Below are 14,557 nucleotides of genomic sequence, written 5' to 3'. Positions count from 1 at the left end.
AAAAAACACCCAACTTTATTCTATTGTCAAACATCATATATATAAAAATAAAAACATTTTTAAGCTAGTGATATAAACTAAATGATGCCGTGCTTAAAGTGTTCATAGGAAATTGTCTACAATTTTAAAATTGTTCAAACTTTGAAATGTTCTATAGCAACATTCTTTTTTGATGTCATGAGTAGGTTCCCCAAGGAAAAATTTCTTAGAGTATAAATTTTAGTTAATTTACTAGAATTACATCAAGAGACATTTGATATTTGTTGTTAAGGGATAGTTTCCACATTTGGATATGCAAGATAGAGATATTCTTTAAACAATGGTAACAGCATTTTTTAAGGCACTTTAAAATTATCTATAAAGTTACAATCTACATATTAAAATCAAATGGTACTTCATGTATGACAAACTATTCATAGTGAAAATTTTGGGGAGAAATTTTATTTTTTTTCCAGAAAGACATATTCAAGAGTATTGAAAATTCTGTTTAAATTGCTTCTCAGCCTAAATTGCTCATCATCATGTTAAAAGCATCAAAATTGAAAATTTGGTTGCATGAGAAAAAGAAATAAAACTCAATTTCTTTTTTATTGTTTAAAAAAAATTTACTATTAAAATTAATATCTTACCAATGGTCAGAGAGAAAAAAAATTAAATGATTTTTATTCTTTTAACACTTTATTCCTGTATTTCTTTATCGGCATATATTATTTCTATCACTAATGCTTATTACTTATAACTGGACAGGAAATGATACATCACTTTATTTCATGATCATGTTTTTTTTAAAAGGTGTATTCCATGCACTGATAAATTTGAATCACTTTTTTTTTCTATGCTGTACTGACAGAGTTTAAAAAATATATATATATATATATATTTTATTATTATTGCAAAAATTATATTACATGAAGACACATATACAGGATATTTGTCTGTTACAAATGTGGAATGCAAATTGCAGACCACCACTTTAAATATTAATTAATTAATTTATTTATTTTACAAATCATTACATTCCATTATTGTAGTACTTTTTTAATATATTATCAGAATTATTACTTACTACATCTTTATATATATATATTGTGCTTTTATTATATTTTATTTAACTATTATATTTTTTAAAATTATTCATATGAATAGAAATGTAAAAGTAGATATAATTATAAAATTATATTTATATAAATTAATATAAGAATAATTAATTAATATATTAAGAATATAATATATTAATTAATATAATATATATAAGAATAATTAATAATTATATTAAAATTAATATAAAAATATATAAATTAATATTATTTTTAATTTATAAAAATATAAGAACAATTATTCCGTAGGATGTCTTTGAGAAATATCCAGTTTAATAACTGAACATTTATATTAGAATCTTTCTGGGTAATCACAATAAAATAAATTCAATTAAATTAGCATTTATCAACCAAAATATTACATGGAATAAAAATACATATAAAAAAAAAGAATTATGTCATAATAATACATCAAAATGAAATTTAACAAAAACAATACAATTATACTTAAAAGCTTAAAGTGCTTTTCAAAATGATATAAAAAAGAGTTTAAATGTACTTGAACAGAATTATTTGACAAATCAAGATTGTTCATATAAAATGAGGTCAAATAAAGTAATTACAATTACTTTCACTTATAAACAGTTAATCACAATTAATAGCCACTTATAATTTCTTGTCTTGTTTGTAAGTATAAACTCTTAAGGAAAAGTAATAACTTAAAAATGATTTCCTTCAGAATTTTGTGTACTTCTTTTTGTCACAAAATATTTTTGCTCATCAAGAGAAATTCTTCCAACACATTATTTTTTAAGAAGTTTATTCATTGGAAATTGTTTTAAAATTTTATTTAATTTGCTTCTGTGCTTCCTTTGAACATTAATTTAAAATTTTATAATTTTATACTGACAAAGATAGTCATAAAATAAAATTTTAATCAATATTTTGAGAATTGTAAACATATTAGAAATTCATTTTTGCATCTGTAGAGAATAAAAGTAAGACACATTTTGTAAACAAAAAATTAATATTAAATGTCTTATCAAATGATGTTCAGATGTCTGAAATTTTTTTTTTATTCTATTTATTACATATAATATAACAATCACAATTACTGCAAATTAATTTAATGAAATTTGAGACTTTTGCAAGAAATACTGAGTACATAAATGTCAATAAATTTAAATGCAAATTGCCCTTTCTTGTTACAAAATATGGAGTTCATTGCATGTTAATTATAAAGATAAATAATTTGGTCAATATATTTGTAAAATTAAATAGTTACAATTCTACAATGTATTGATTTGGAAATAAAATTCCCAATTCTTCAATCATTTCTTATATTCTGTAAGTGATATTATATGAGCTGATGAGTAAAATATATTAGCTTGCCACAAGGACAGAATAATCTCCACATTTAAAAGCAGCAATTATTAATAATATATTATGGTAACAGAAAGCATTTTTTTACTATTGTTTCATATTTATTGCAGATGGCAATTTAATATATATATATATATATATATATATATATATATATATATATATATATATATATATATTCTAACATGCGATACAAGAAATGTATGATCAGTAGCATCTGAATGCCAGATAAAATGCTGTCGAGATTTTGAAATTTGTGAATGTAGCATTTTAGAGGCAATCGGTAAAAATCTACTGATAGAAATTAATTGGAATTTTGCATGTCTCCATAAAATGGCATTTCCTTCAATTTTTGTCCATATTTAAGTGTGTTGCCATTTAAATATTTTTAAAGCTTAAATTTGAATTTTCTTCACATACCAAAAGTTACTTTTTTATTGATAAATATTTTGAGCAAAATGTCTGGAATACCTGATTCTTTCATAATAAAAAGAGTTTAGAATAGTAACTATATAATTTTTTTAAGATATGAATAAAAACCCAAAATTTTAACATTAAAATGTCAAAATTTTGTTAGCTTGCAATTCTAAAAGGAATAGACCTACAAAAATGGAATTTGATGTTCGGGAAAAATTTTTGATGCGTTTTTAAATGAAGATTGATGAGAAAAATGGATGTTGCCATCAAACATGTTTATGCATGTTCTTATTTCAATATATAGACAGGCTTTTACATATTTTTTATTAAAAATCTTTAAAAAACAGTAATTCCTCTCATTATGATACATTCTTTATGATCATATGATGCTAAAATAAAGGAGGTGGATTCTTTTCCCCCACCAGGAAAATTTATGATTCATTGCAAACTATGAAATGCATAATTAATAAAAGTACTACAATAAAGTTTATCATTTAAATTAAAGTACATGCAAAACATTAAAAATAATGATTTAAAAAAAAACTACTCTCATATATAAATTGAAAAAAGAATTCTATTAGAATTCACAAATGGACAAGCTGAAAAGAAATATGATAGACATATTATAAATTAGTTATTACCTCAACATTTTTCAACAAATAATTTTATATTTAATTACCAGTTTTCTTGTAAATTATTAACAATAAGAAATCAAATGGAAAATATCCATTAAAGTAAATTTGTTATTTGAATTAAAATAATAAGACACCACATGCAACTACAGATATTAAAAAATGCCTATAATTTTCAAAAACATTTATTACAAATTTGCATGGAGGGGAGAAAAGATCAAATGAAGTTTAAAACAGCAAATTACAGCTATAGATTTACTTCTTTTAAAGCAACATAAAAAAAACACCCGCATTGTAATTAATCAAAAAGGAATATGAAATAATCGTTTAAAAAAAAGAAAGAAAACTGTAGAAAACATACATACATACAGATGATTTGCAAAGGATAATGTGAAATTTTCATGGAAGTATATAAATATATGCCTTAAATCTTGAAGCATGCCAGAAGCTCTTAACTTAGAGCAGTTTTTTTTTTTTTTTCAAACTCTACAAAAAAGATATATTAAAAACAATTAACATAAAAGTAATTAGTATAAAAATTTTCATATCACATATTACACACATGCAAACATATAAAACTACAGAAACATTTGAAAATTCTATGACATATAAATTTAAGTGTGCTACAAAGAAAAATTCTTTTATAATGATTATCGCTCATAAAACCCTAGGAAATTAAACGAATAAGGTGTTTCATGCACCTTATTCACTTTTGTTCTCAATGAAATTTTTTAATGCTGTAAAGTCACAATTTCTGATTTGCAAACAAACAGCAATTTCACATAAAACGTGTAATACTCTTGCCTTCTTCCTTAAAATTCTACTAATGAAAAAGAAAGATTAAATGACATATAATTTATGAATATTTGCATAATCATAACACAATGAAAAGTTTCACTTCAATATAATAAAAGTCATAAAATTATTTTAGTCTAAGCACACCTTTCCTGTTAAGAAAACACGGCCAAATTTATTCAAAACTAATAATGGTACTTAATTCCTTAAACATAAAAAATATATACAAAGGAATATGAATTAACTAATAATCCGGAAAAAGGCTTTCAGAAAAATTAGATATGCAACCAGAAATAAATCCACTTGCACTAAATACACCTCTGCTCTCAAAAATTAATTTAAAAAATCTTTCATTGAATAAAATGCTATGTTAATGAGTATAACTATTTTTGATTACAGTAATTTTTTTTAATGCAATAATGCACTTTTCAATGCAACAAGCTATTCAGATATCCGATTACAAACCTCTTGAGGCACTTTACAAAGCCATGCAACTTATAACAAAATAGTTGAAAAGTCATGTTTAGTAGAAGAACATTTCACATAAGAAATTAACATAGAAGAAAACTTAAAATTCCCAAGTTCAATCACAAAGATATCTATCAAAGAAAAAAATCTTACACATATTTTTTTTATAAAAATATTCATAGAAGAATTAAATAAAAACATATCCCAGCAAGAACAATTGTCAAAATTCAACAGCAAAAGATACTAAATGAATAGAAGTCAAAACTGTTTTTAAAGTATTTTTGCAGACACCAAGATGTAAAGAAGATAACATTCATTGTATATTGTTGACGTATAAAATCGGAAAGAAAATTTAAATTTCACTGAGCAGACTAATGCCTTCATAACTATAAAATACTCAGCAAATATTTTTCAGAATGTTTCTAATTATGACAGTCAATATTTCGTGCAAAATGCTTTTTAATAAACAGCCTCTTCACTGGCTTCCTCTCAAGGTCATTACATTACCTAATAAACTTTTCTGGTTAATTTCAATTACCACCAAAATTTGAAATTATTGAATTTAATCAAAATTTAAATGAGAAGAAAATTATAAACTCATAAAAACTATGCTGCTTTTAACACTTCAAATGGATATTCTTATATGGATATTCTTCCATATATATAACATTCTCTCATTATTATATACAATTTGGTATTTTTATCACCAATTATTAAATGTATATAGAATACAAATACATTCCTTATAAAAAACAATTATGTCTAATACAATATCAAACAATTCATGTGCCACAGTTATATATATTCATGTTATGAATATCAGGGTGCTTAGTGTAAACACTGATGCAGGAATTAAGTACTTTTAAGCACTTTAGCCACAAAAAATTAAGCACCTTAGCGTAAGTACTCATATGTAAACAGCGCATTTTTTAAGTACAGGGATTTTTTTTTTAATTTTATAATAATACATTACATAGTTTTCAATGAAAAATAATTTTAAAAATTAATTTGAAACACTTAATATTCGCATTTTAATACCTATTTCCGTATTTGCAAAATGCCTTTCATTGTAAAATTATGCTTATTTAATTTTGGCAAACACAAAAAAATGAAAAAAACTATAAATAACAAAAAATTAAATCACCTTTTATAATATTAAGAATAAAGATCTGTGATCTTTTTCAACATTTATTAAAATTAATAAGTTACCAATTCTTTAGATAGATAAAACAGTTCTGAAAATGCCGGGATTGATGTAGAAATATAGCATGATTGAAAATTTTGTATTTGATTTTTATATAGACAGTAACAAATAAAATTTAACATGACTGGGATGGAAAGAGCAAATTTCTTCGTGCTCTAACATTCTATTTAGTAATTTTCTTTGCAATCTTATAAAACTAAGAACTAAAATATTCCTATGGCTATCAAAGTACAAATGGCAAAGCTGTCATGAAATTGATAATAGAACAATGCCATGTTCTAAATGAGTTTTTAGAAAATTTCTTTTTAATAAAAAATAATAGAAGCATTGCCGAATGATCAGACTAAATAGAAATTGTCAAATCGTCTCTTACTTCTAAAGTTTAATAAAAACCTTTCTTGAACCTTTCACGTTCCTAAAATTTAATGAAAACCTGCATTTTAACCTAACAGAAAAAATTCTTACTTAAAAAAAAGCTCTGCAGTGAGAAGCAAAATGAAAATAAATCATCGAGAATGTCTCCTAAAAACTTTCTCACATAATGCCAGAAAATGCCTTGCATGTCTGGCTTCTGTTGTGTGACCCTTGGCAAGTGTTTTGGCGATTAATCCCTGACATGCGGTGGAAAGTACCCGAAAAGAGAATTTGGTTTTTGATGCATTCTTCTTAATTAAAACAAACATTTAACACAAAACTGCATACCAAACTTGATATTTACAGACCGACAGACGATGAACCCCTTAATGATTGGGCCCAAAATTTGACAGATGTCTATATTATAGATGTTAAATCTGTGTGCCGAATTTTATCAATCTAGCTCTCTTCGTTTTGAAGTTATCATGCTAACGTATATTCGAACAGCCGGACAGATAAACAGTCGTCCTTTAAACGGATGTTGCTCAAAAGTTGATAAAAATCTGCCACTTTGGTGTAAAGGCCGTATACTAAATTTCATCAGTCTAACTGAAAGTGTTTTTGTGTTATCTTTCTCAAAGAGAAACAGACATTTCTGAAATTGCGTTTTTCGAATTCAAGGAGGTTCGAAACGTGGAGATATATCAAAATCTGGAATATTTCTCTATATTTCGTATACGACAAAGTAAAAATGCAAGTAAAGCATTTTTTTTTTTTTTTTAAGTATTTATTATTAAGGCAGCGCTAGGTAACATCGCATTGCTTCAAAATTTAACAAAACTCATAAAATGAAGAATTTTATTCAATGAACTTCCTTAAAATTTTCCAAGTTTAAATAAAAGCAAAGAAAGCGTTTTTCTGTCTTTTATCTCAATTTTAACACTCGCAGAATAAAGTGATTCAACGAAGCAATGATATTATTTTGTTTTTCATTATAATAATCAGCAGGAATGGTCTCCCCAAAACTTTCTGGCACTCTTTAATAAACTTGTCACGCCAGAGAACGTCTTACATGGCACTGTCATACAATAGTTACGAAATATTAACTTTTGATGTGAATTTAACATTATCACTGAATCTATTGTGCCATCCTAGGCGAGTTATTAGATGATTAATCCCTGGCATGCTCTAATGGTATCCAAAAATCGAATTTGTGTTTTTGATACATTTTTCTAGTGTTTGGAACAAATATTTGACACAAAACTACACTTGTAGTCACAAAATCTCATATGTAATTTGATATATTTCACTGCGTTTTTGAATTATCTCGTTTACATGTTTCTTAAAATACAGACCGTCAGACAGTCAACCCATGGTTGGATTTAGCTCAAAATTTTATATGTGCCTACATTATAGATGTTAAATCTGTGTACCGAGTTTAATATATCTAGCTCTCTTCGTTTTGTAAAAACTGTGCTAACTAATATTCGAACAGTCGGACTTCCTCTGAACAGGTTTTACTCAAAATTTGATAGAAATCTGTAAATTTGATGTAAAGGCTGTTTACCAAATTTCTGCCGTTTAGCTCAAAGCGGGTTTTGAGTTATCTTTGTGACAGACAGATGAACAGACATACATTTTCCAAAAATGCGTTTTTCGAACTCGGGGAGGTCTAAAAAATTCGGAGATTCGTCAAAATCTCGAGTTCGAATTTTTTTGCGATTACAATACTTTCTATAAACTACGTATATGTATAATTTGTGTCCAAAACTAATTTCTCAAACATTATTAAAACTAAAGAAGAAATTCTTTCATTCAAACAAAATTTTTATAATAGAAAAACTATTTTTGTAACCTTAAAAACGGCGTTAAAACAATTTTTATACGATAATATGCTTTGATGTTATGATGAAAATACGTTAAAACATTTTTACTTTTAAATTAAACTTCGAATTAAAAGTTTGAGAAATCCCTTCTTAGTGTGCCTTTAATGCTCCTAAAATAATTTCCCGAATTTCATGCTCTTAACTTCAATGCTGCGCGTTGCTGAGGAGAAACCTTTATATATTAAAAAAGGCGTCATTAAAAAAAAAATCCTATAAGAATTATAAAAAGAAGAAAAAATCGTTATAAAAGGATAGAATTTAAGCCCTAAAAAATAATAATCTCGAAGAACTTTTTTTTTTTTTTTAATTTTAAATAACAGGATCCCACGGTTTTTTTTTTTTTTTTTTTTTTTTTCCTCTCCCTTTGGTTAAAACTAACATTTGGCGAGATTGGTTCAACAAATAAAAATTTTCACATGGATGGGAACATTCAAGAAATCAGGTAAACAAGATATCAGGAACGCTGAAAATTTAAGGCTTCAAGTTAAAATTTTATCATACTAGATTTTACACGATTGACTACCGTAATTACATACCGCAATTAATTACAATTCAATATAATACAGTTGAATACCTGTAGTAAGTCGTTCAAATGATTGCTCCAAAACGACATATTAATGAGAATGATAGAATATATAAGTATTTTTAAAGCAGCTTCTCTCATGTTCAATATATCTTTTTGACGCACCAAAATCATCTTTTAGTTTTCTAATTTTACGTTAATCGGACCAATTTGCCTATTCTTCTTTAACAACACACTAAAGTTTAAATACTTACTTACCAGGTATAACTTTAAAAATTCAACATCTAAAACATTAAAAATTGAAGTTCGTACGTTTTTCGAATAGCATAAAGTAAGACACAGTAAGTATTTCCTATTGCCCTTTCCGAATAACTATTCTAATAATTTAATAAATGGTAATGTAAATTGTTAAAGAAAAAGGGGTAAAAAAAAAAAGAATCATCAAGCGTTATCTTAATATTTACTGGAACCCCTGGATTCCTTCTTTGAATTCTTCCCTTCTGCTTTCTTATTTGGTACATCCGATAAACACGCCTTTACGATCATGATTTCAAATTATCATAATCAACCTGTGGGGGGAAAAGACAAAACGAAAAACTTTCTTCGTTCTTCATGAGAAAATTAAACACTTTTTAAGGACCTTTTCCCAAAATTAAGCACTTTTAAGGTGCTTAAAAATGGTTTTCAAATTTAAGCACTTTTCATGACTCTACGCACCCTGGAATATATATAAGTAAATAATTCATCATTTTTTAATATATGCATGTCATACACTAACTGAAAAGAGGGTCATTATAAAAAAAACACTAAAGAGAAACACTTGCATTCAAATTTTATACTTATGCAAGTGAATAAATATAAAGTAAATTGCATTACAGCAAAAGAAAAATTATATTAATATTCTCACAAGCAGTTTAAGCATATTAAGTATTAATTTTGTGAAGAAACAGGCTTCATGAATTATTATAGAATACATACTTCATTTATCCAGTTCTAAAAAACACAAATATAACATTTCTTAATGAAAATAAGCTACGAACATAATTCTGAATAAATATAAATCAATTACTTTTTATTTAATATTGAAAAACTTTTGAAAAATTAAAATATTTTTAATGTTTCAGATAAAAAAATTTTTTAAATATTAAATCAAACTCAAGAGTGAATACTAGTATATAATTCCAAATAAGCATGCATAGACATTCATTAACAAATTTCAGAGAACCTTGAAATAAATACAGAATCTTGCAAAAAGGAAATTACTACAGAGATAAATAAATGGAACAATTAATATTAATTCTTGATACAGCATTAGCATATAGATTTAGAATTAACTTAAAGATTAAGTATAATAGAAAATAAATCAATTCAATAATCTGCAAAAAATAAAATTTAGTATTTTAAACTTGAAAAAAAATCAAGTCTACACTATATCGAAAGGGAAGAGTGAAACAGATTTTACAAACACTCTTTTGCTTCACTAATTTAGACTCCTCAAGAATGCAGCCAATAAAAATCTAATAGCTTATCTAATACTTAAAAAATAAAATCTAATACTTAAGGCCATTTTTAAAAAATAGCAAAATACTAACAATTTACTTTTATTTGCATAAAAATTATAACAATTTTGTCTCGTATTTCCCTTACATGATGGAAGAATGGGACTGGCATGAGGGGGGGGAATGGGACAAAGTATGAGAAAATTAAAATTAATAAAGATAGTATTTTGATATTCTTTTTATTCAATGATTTATATTTTTGTACAGGCCAAGCAAGAGCTGATTTTGAAATCTTCATTGATGCTGCTCCATCTCAAAAACTTCTACTTTCCTTTACGACCATTTCCACCGCTTGCACTATGTTCTTATTCTATGTTTCTGGATGCTTTTTCTTTTATGTGCATGGTATTTTGTTTTAAAAAAAAGGTGGAGGTCAAAACTGACAATAATTCTTTTTTTAATTTAGAGAACAAAAGTTGTATATTAAATATTTTCCATAATTTAATATTTATTCTATCATTCTATATATACACAAACACATACATATAAGACGTCCACTCTTATGGTTCAATAGTTAATTTCTAAACCATTAGAGACAGATATATAGTTTCAATTAGGAAAATGCTTTAAATAAGGAAGAATTATAAGTCATTTGAGTCAATAAATATAATCTGAATACGAAATGAAAATATTCTAACTTTTGTGTAGATCTCACTTTCCTAACAGTCACATTTAATGAAAAATTGTCAGCATTCTAAACCAGCCAATAAAAAAACACACATTGTTTTATGACTAAAACGAACCGAGTTATAGCTGCTTAACCTAAATAAAGGTCATACACTAATTATTTTAAGGAACAATTTAAAAAAGTATTAACAATGTATACATTCAATCTGCAAATGATCACTTAAAATATCTCTTGAGGCCTGAATTTATATGAAAAATTCACTTAAAATAATGATTTTTTAAGTTTCTTCTGTCAATCAATTTTAGCCCCAAAAGAATATTTTTATTTTTATTGTTTATAAATTTTAGTCCCAAAAGAATATTTAAAAAATGTTGCAGCATTAAAAATACTTTACTAAAATATAAATGGTAGGACCAAGGGAACTACATAAAAGACTGAATTCTGTAATTTTTTTTTTACAAAATATATTTATTGACTAAAACAACATAAAATATAATTCTTATATATTTTCACTGACTCTCATATTCAACAAAAAAATATATATTTTCATCATTTAAAGCATTTTTCTATTGGAATTACATGCATATCTTAAGCAGTTTAGACATTAGATATTGGGCCATGATAAAAGTAGATAATATATAGTCTCCTTTCAATAAAATTAATTGGTAAATTTGGTTTTAGGAATAAAATATTTTTCTCTAGGCAAAATGATATAGAAAGATTTACAGTATGTATTCATACTTTATATGTTATAGTTATTAGCAAAAATATAAGTAACAAAACATGTTACTGGTATTCTTAAGTTTTTTTTTTTTTCTGTTTTGGCAATTGAAGTCCTATTTTATTATTATAGTACATTACATCATATTATTTAAAAAATATATAGCTTACATTACATAATTATCTATACTAACTTATAAATTTCAATACATTTATAATCATCAACTTGTTATTGCATTGTAACATCCCAACAGGATTAAAATCTTGAGCTGTTAGCATATTTTGTTATTTGGAAATTAAATGTATGTATGCCCCATTACATTTTCCAATCCTCCCGAATGGAGACTGTCCGCCCCCCACACTTCAGAATATTCTTTTAAAATGCTAATCACATAATGCATGCTATATTTAAACTTAATTTGATTGTTAGTTTACAAACACTTATGAATTTATTGTACACTTATTATATTTTTGTTTTACAAATAATACAACTGAAAAAATAAGAATATGTATTTACATTCGAGACATAAGAATTATATTTTCTGCTTTGGAACAAAAACAATACTGTAAGTGGTGTAATAAATAAATTCAAACCAGAGGTTATACCTATTCTATCTAGTACAAAAATTAAAAATTTTAATAATTTATTTAGGCAAAAATGAGCTGTCCCATTCCTTCCAACTCTCCCTTAATCAAGCAAAAAATCTACAGATGTCTTTAAAATATAAAATTGAATTTCATTTTTTAAAAAAAAAAAACTGATCATTTCTTTTTTTAAAAAAAACTGAAGAAAATATTTTAAAATGTGCACAGCTAATTAAAGTAAAAAGATAGCTGACCAACTAGCAATAACAACATACAGACAAAAAAAAAAAAATGAAATATCAAATGAAAAGATTAAATTCCTGAATTACAAACGGGGGGGGGCATTTAATGAGTTCCATCAACTGAAAGATGAATTCAGAGTGTAAACAGTTTTATACTAATAAATTTATGCATTCTACATTCATAAATTGTTAGCCGTTCTTTCTAAGCATTGTTGTTAAACAGTTTTAGCTATTAATATTTTAAAACACGAATTTACATTTTTTTTAAAGCATACAAAAGAAAATGTAAATTTCAACAAAGCACTAAAGTATTTTCAAGTGCGGTTCTCCAGAGAAATTTCTACATGAAGTTTTAGGATGTCAATCGAATTCTGCCGATTAAAAAGATTAGCAAAAAAAATATTCATGGCTTTTAGATGAACATGATTAAACGGAATTCATAACCTAAGAGAAAAGCATGGAAAATATTACGACATAAAAATTTCAAAATTTTTGTTCTTAACTACAAGAAAAATAAACTACAGTATTGTTATTATAATATGCATCAAACAATTATTATTCACGTTATTTTGATAATTTTCAACCTAAAAAAATATTACATGCTTAAAACGAAACAAAGTGAGTAATATTTGGTAGGAAACCTAGAATGACTTCTCGTTTTACAAAGAAATTCGGTAATATCTTAAGAAATCAGATTTTATTTTTATAAATTTCCGCGCCAGTTCAAATTCTTCTGCATTTCTTCACGAATCAAATATTACAATTTCCAAAAAACGTAATTTAAAAATGAAAAATAACGCAAAAAAAAACAAGCTTTTTTTACTCGTTACATACAAAATAATTCTAATCAAAACATGATTTCCAATACGTAAAATAAATATTTTTCCAATGGATGGTAACTAACAAGTTTAAAATGAAAATGCTGACTATAAGATCTCGGTAGCTTCGTTTTTCGTTACTTATATTTTATAAATGAAAAAAAAAAAAACATTGATGTAATGTTTATGTGAAGTGTACTTAGAATCAATAATAATTTTATTTAAATATTAAAATTAATGTCCTACCTCTTAATGAAGTGTTTATTATTATTCTTTAAACTTCATATCACTATTCAATCCTTTTGTACAAACTGTTAAAAAAAGACGGTGCAGATGTGCTATTCAAGCGACTTATGTCAACAAACAAAGCAAAATGCAGCTCAAACCTAACTTTTTCTACGACCCGGTAGGCTTAGTACTCCTCCTCAGCTGATACTTGATTGGTTTACAAACACAAGTCCTACTGGCTGTTTCGCATAAAGAAACGTTCGAAATTTCGTGCACAACATAAAATCCGCTAAGATCGAAATTTGTGATAACTTTCATTTTTGCGCTGTTATCACTTTTTAGTTTCCTGATTGCAATAATGGGCATAGCTTTGAATGTACATCCTGGTGAAGTGCTACTGAAACTCGGGGTCACTGAAACAGAGCCATCACTAGCGTCACTGAGAAATTAGCAGCCCAGTTTTTGCACAATTGTCTGGAATTAATTATGAAATAATGCAATGCTTTTTGTTTCGATTCGCTTTCCAGGAAATTATTTTTTATTCGATTTGTACTGAAATAACATTTAAGTTCCAATCTAAGAAGCGAATATTCTTACTACGAATGCCTTCATCAACACAACAAACCATTCACCACCATTACATGTTAACATGAATGTATCCTCGACCGAAGGTATACCAATATAACTCATATTCGAAAATTGAATCTTCTTACTATATGATTTACAATAATAGAAGACGGAACGAAAAGAGGCGCAAAATTCAATAGAAAATTATCTAACTGAATTATTTTACTTTTAAACAGAATAGGTTTTATGACAATGTTTATTAATTTTTCACTCCTTAGAATATATCGATTTACTTACTAATGTAAAAAAAACTAGAAAAAAATATTTTTTTCCAAAACATTCTCCCAAATTTCGTTGAATATAAAATTTTAGCAAATAGTACTAAATTAAATTTTATGAATTCTATTTAATTTTACATTATATATGTTTTTCCTACACATGTAAAATTTATTTTCAGACAGTCTTAGATAAAGAAAATAGTTGATAAAAATTACATTGTTTTCGAAAAACA

General features: G+C 25.8%; 1 protein-coding gene across 11 annotated transcripts in view; it reads right to left on the bottom strand.

The window, feature by feature from the left end:
- The window catches only part of LOC129958134 (nipped-B-like protein), a 96,892-nt gene extending 82,764 nt beyond the window's left edge, over positions 1-14,128 (bottom strand). For 5 of the 11 annotated variants that reach the window (XM_056070338.1, XM_056070341.1, XM_056070336.1 and 2 more), the window contains exons 1-2: positions 13,498-14,128; positions 3,835-3,955 (exon numbers count right to left, since the gene is read on the bottom strand). The gene's annotated coding sequence lies outside the window, so the exon portion shown is untranslated. Of the gene's footprint in view, positions 1-3,830; positions 3,956-13,497 lie in introns of all 11 variants that reach the window. The other 6 variants (XM_056070337.1, XM_056070344.1, XM_056070340.1 and 3 more) reach the window with 3 other exon arrangements.
- Between the last annotated feature and the right edge of the window lie 429 nt (positions 14,129-14,557).

Source organism: Argiope bruennichi, chromosome X1, assembly GCF_947563725.1.
Source record: "Argiope bruennichi chromosome X1, qqArgBrue1.1, whole genome shotgun sequence".
Classification (NCBI taxonomy): Eukaryota; Metazoa; Arthropoda; class Arachnida; order Araneae; family Araneidae; genus Argiope; species Argiope bruennichi.
Note: the sequence above shows the minus strand (reverse complement) of the source record. Positions and strands in the feature narration are given on the sequence as shown.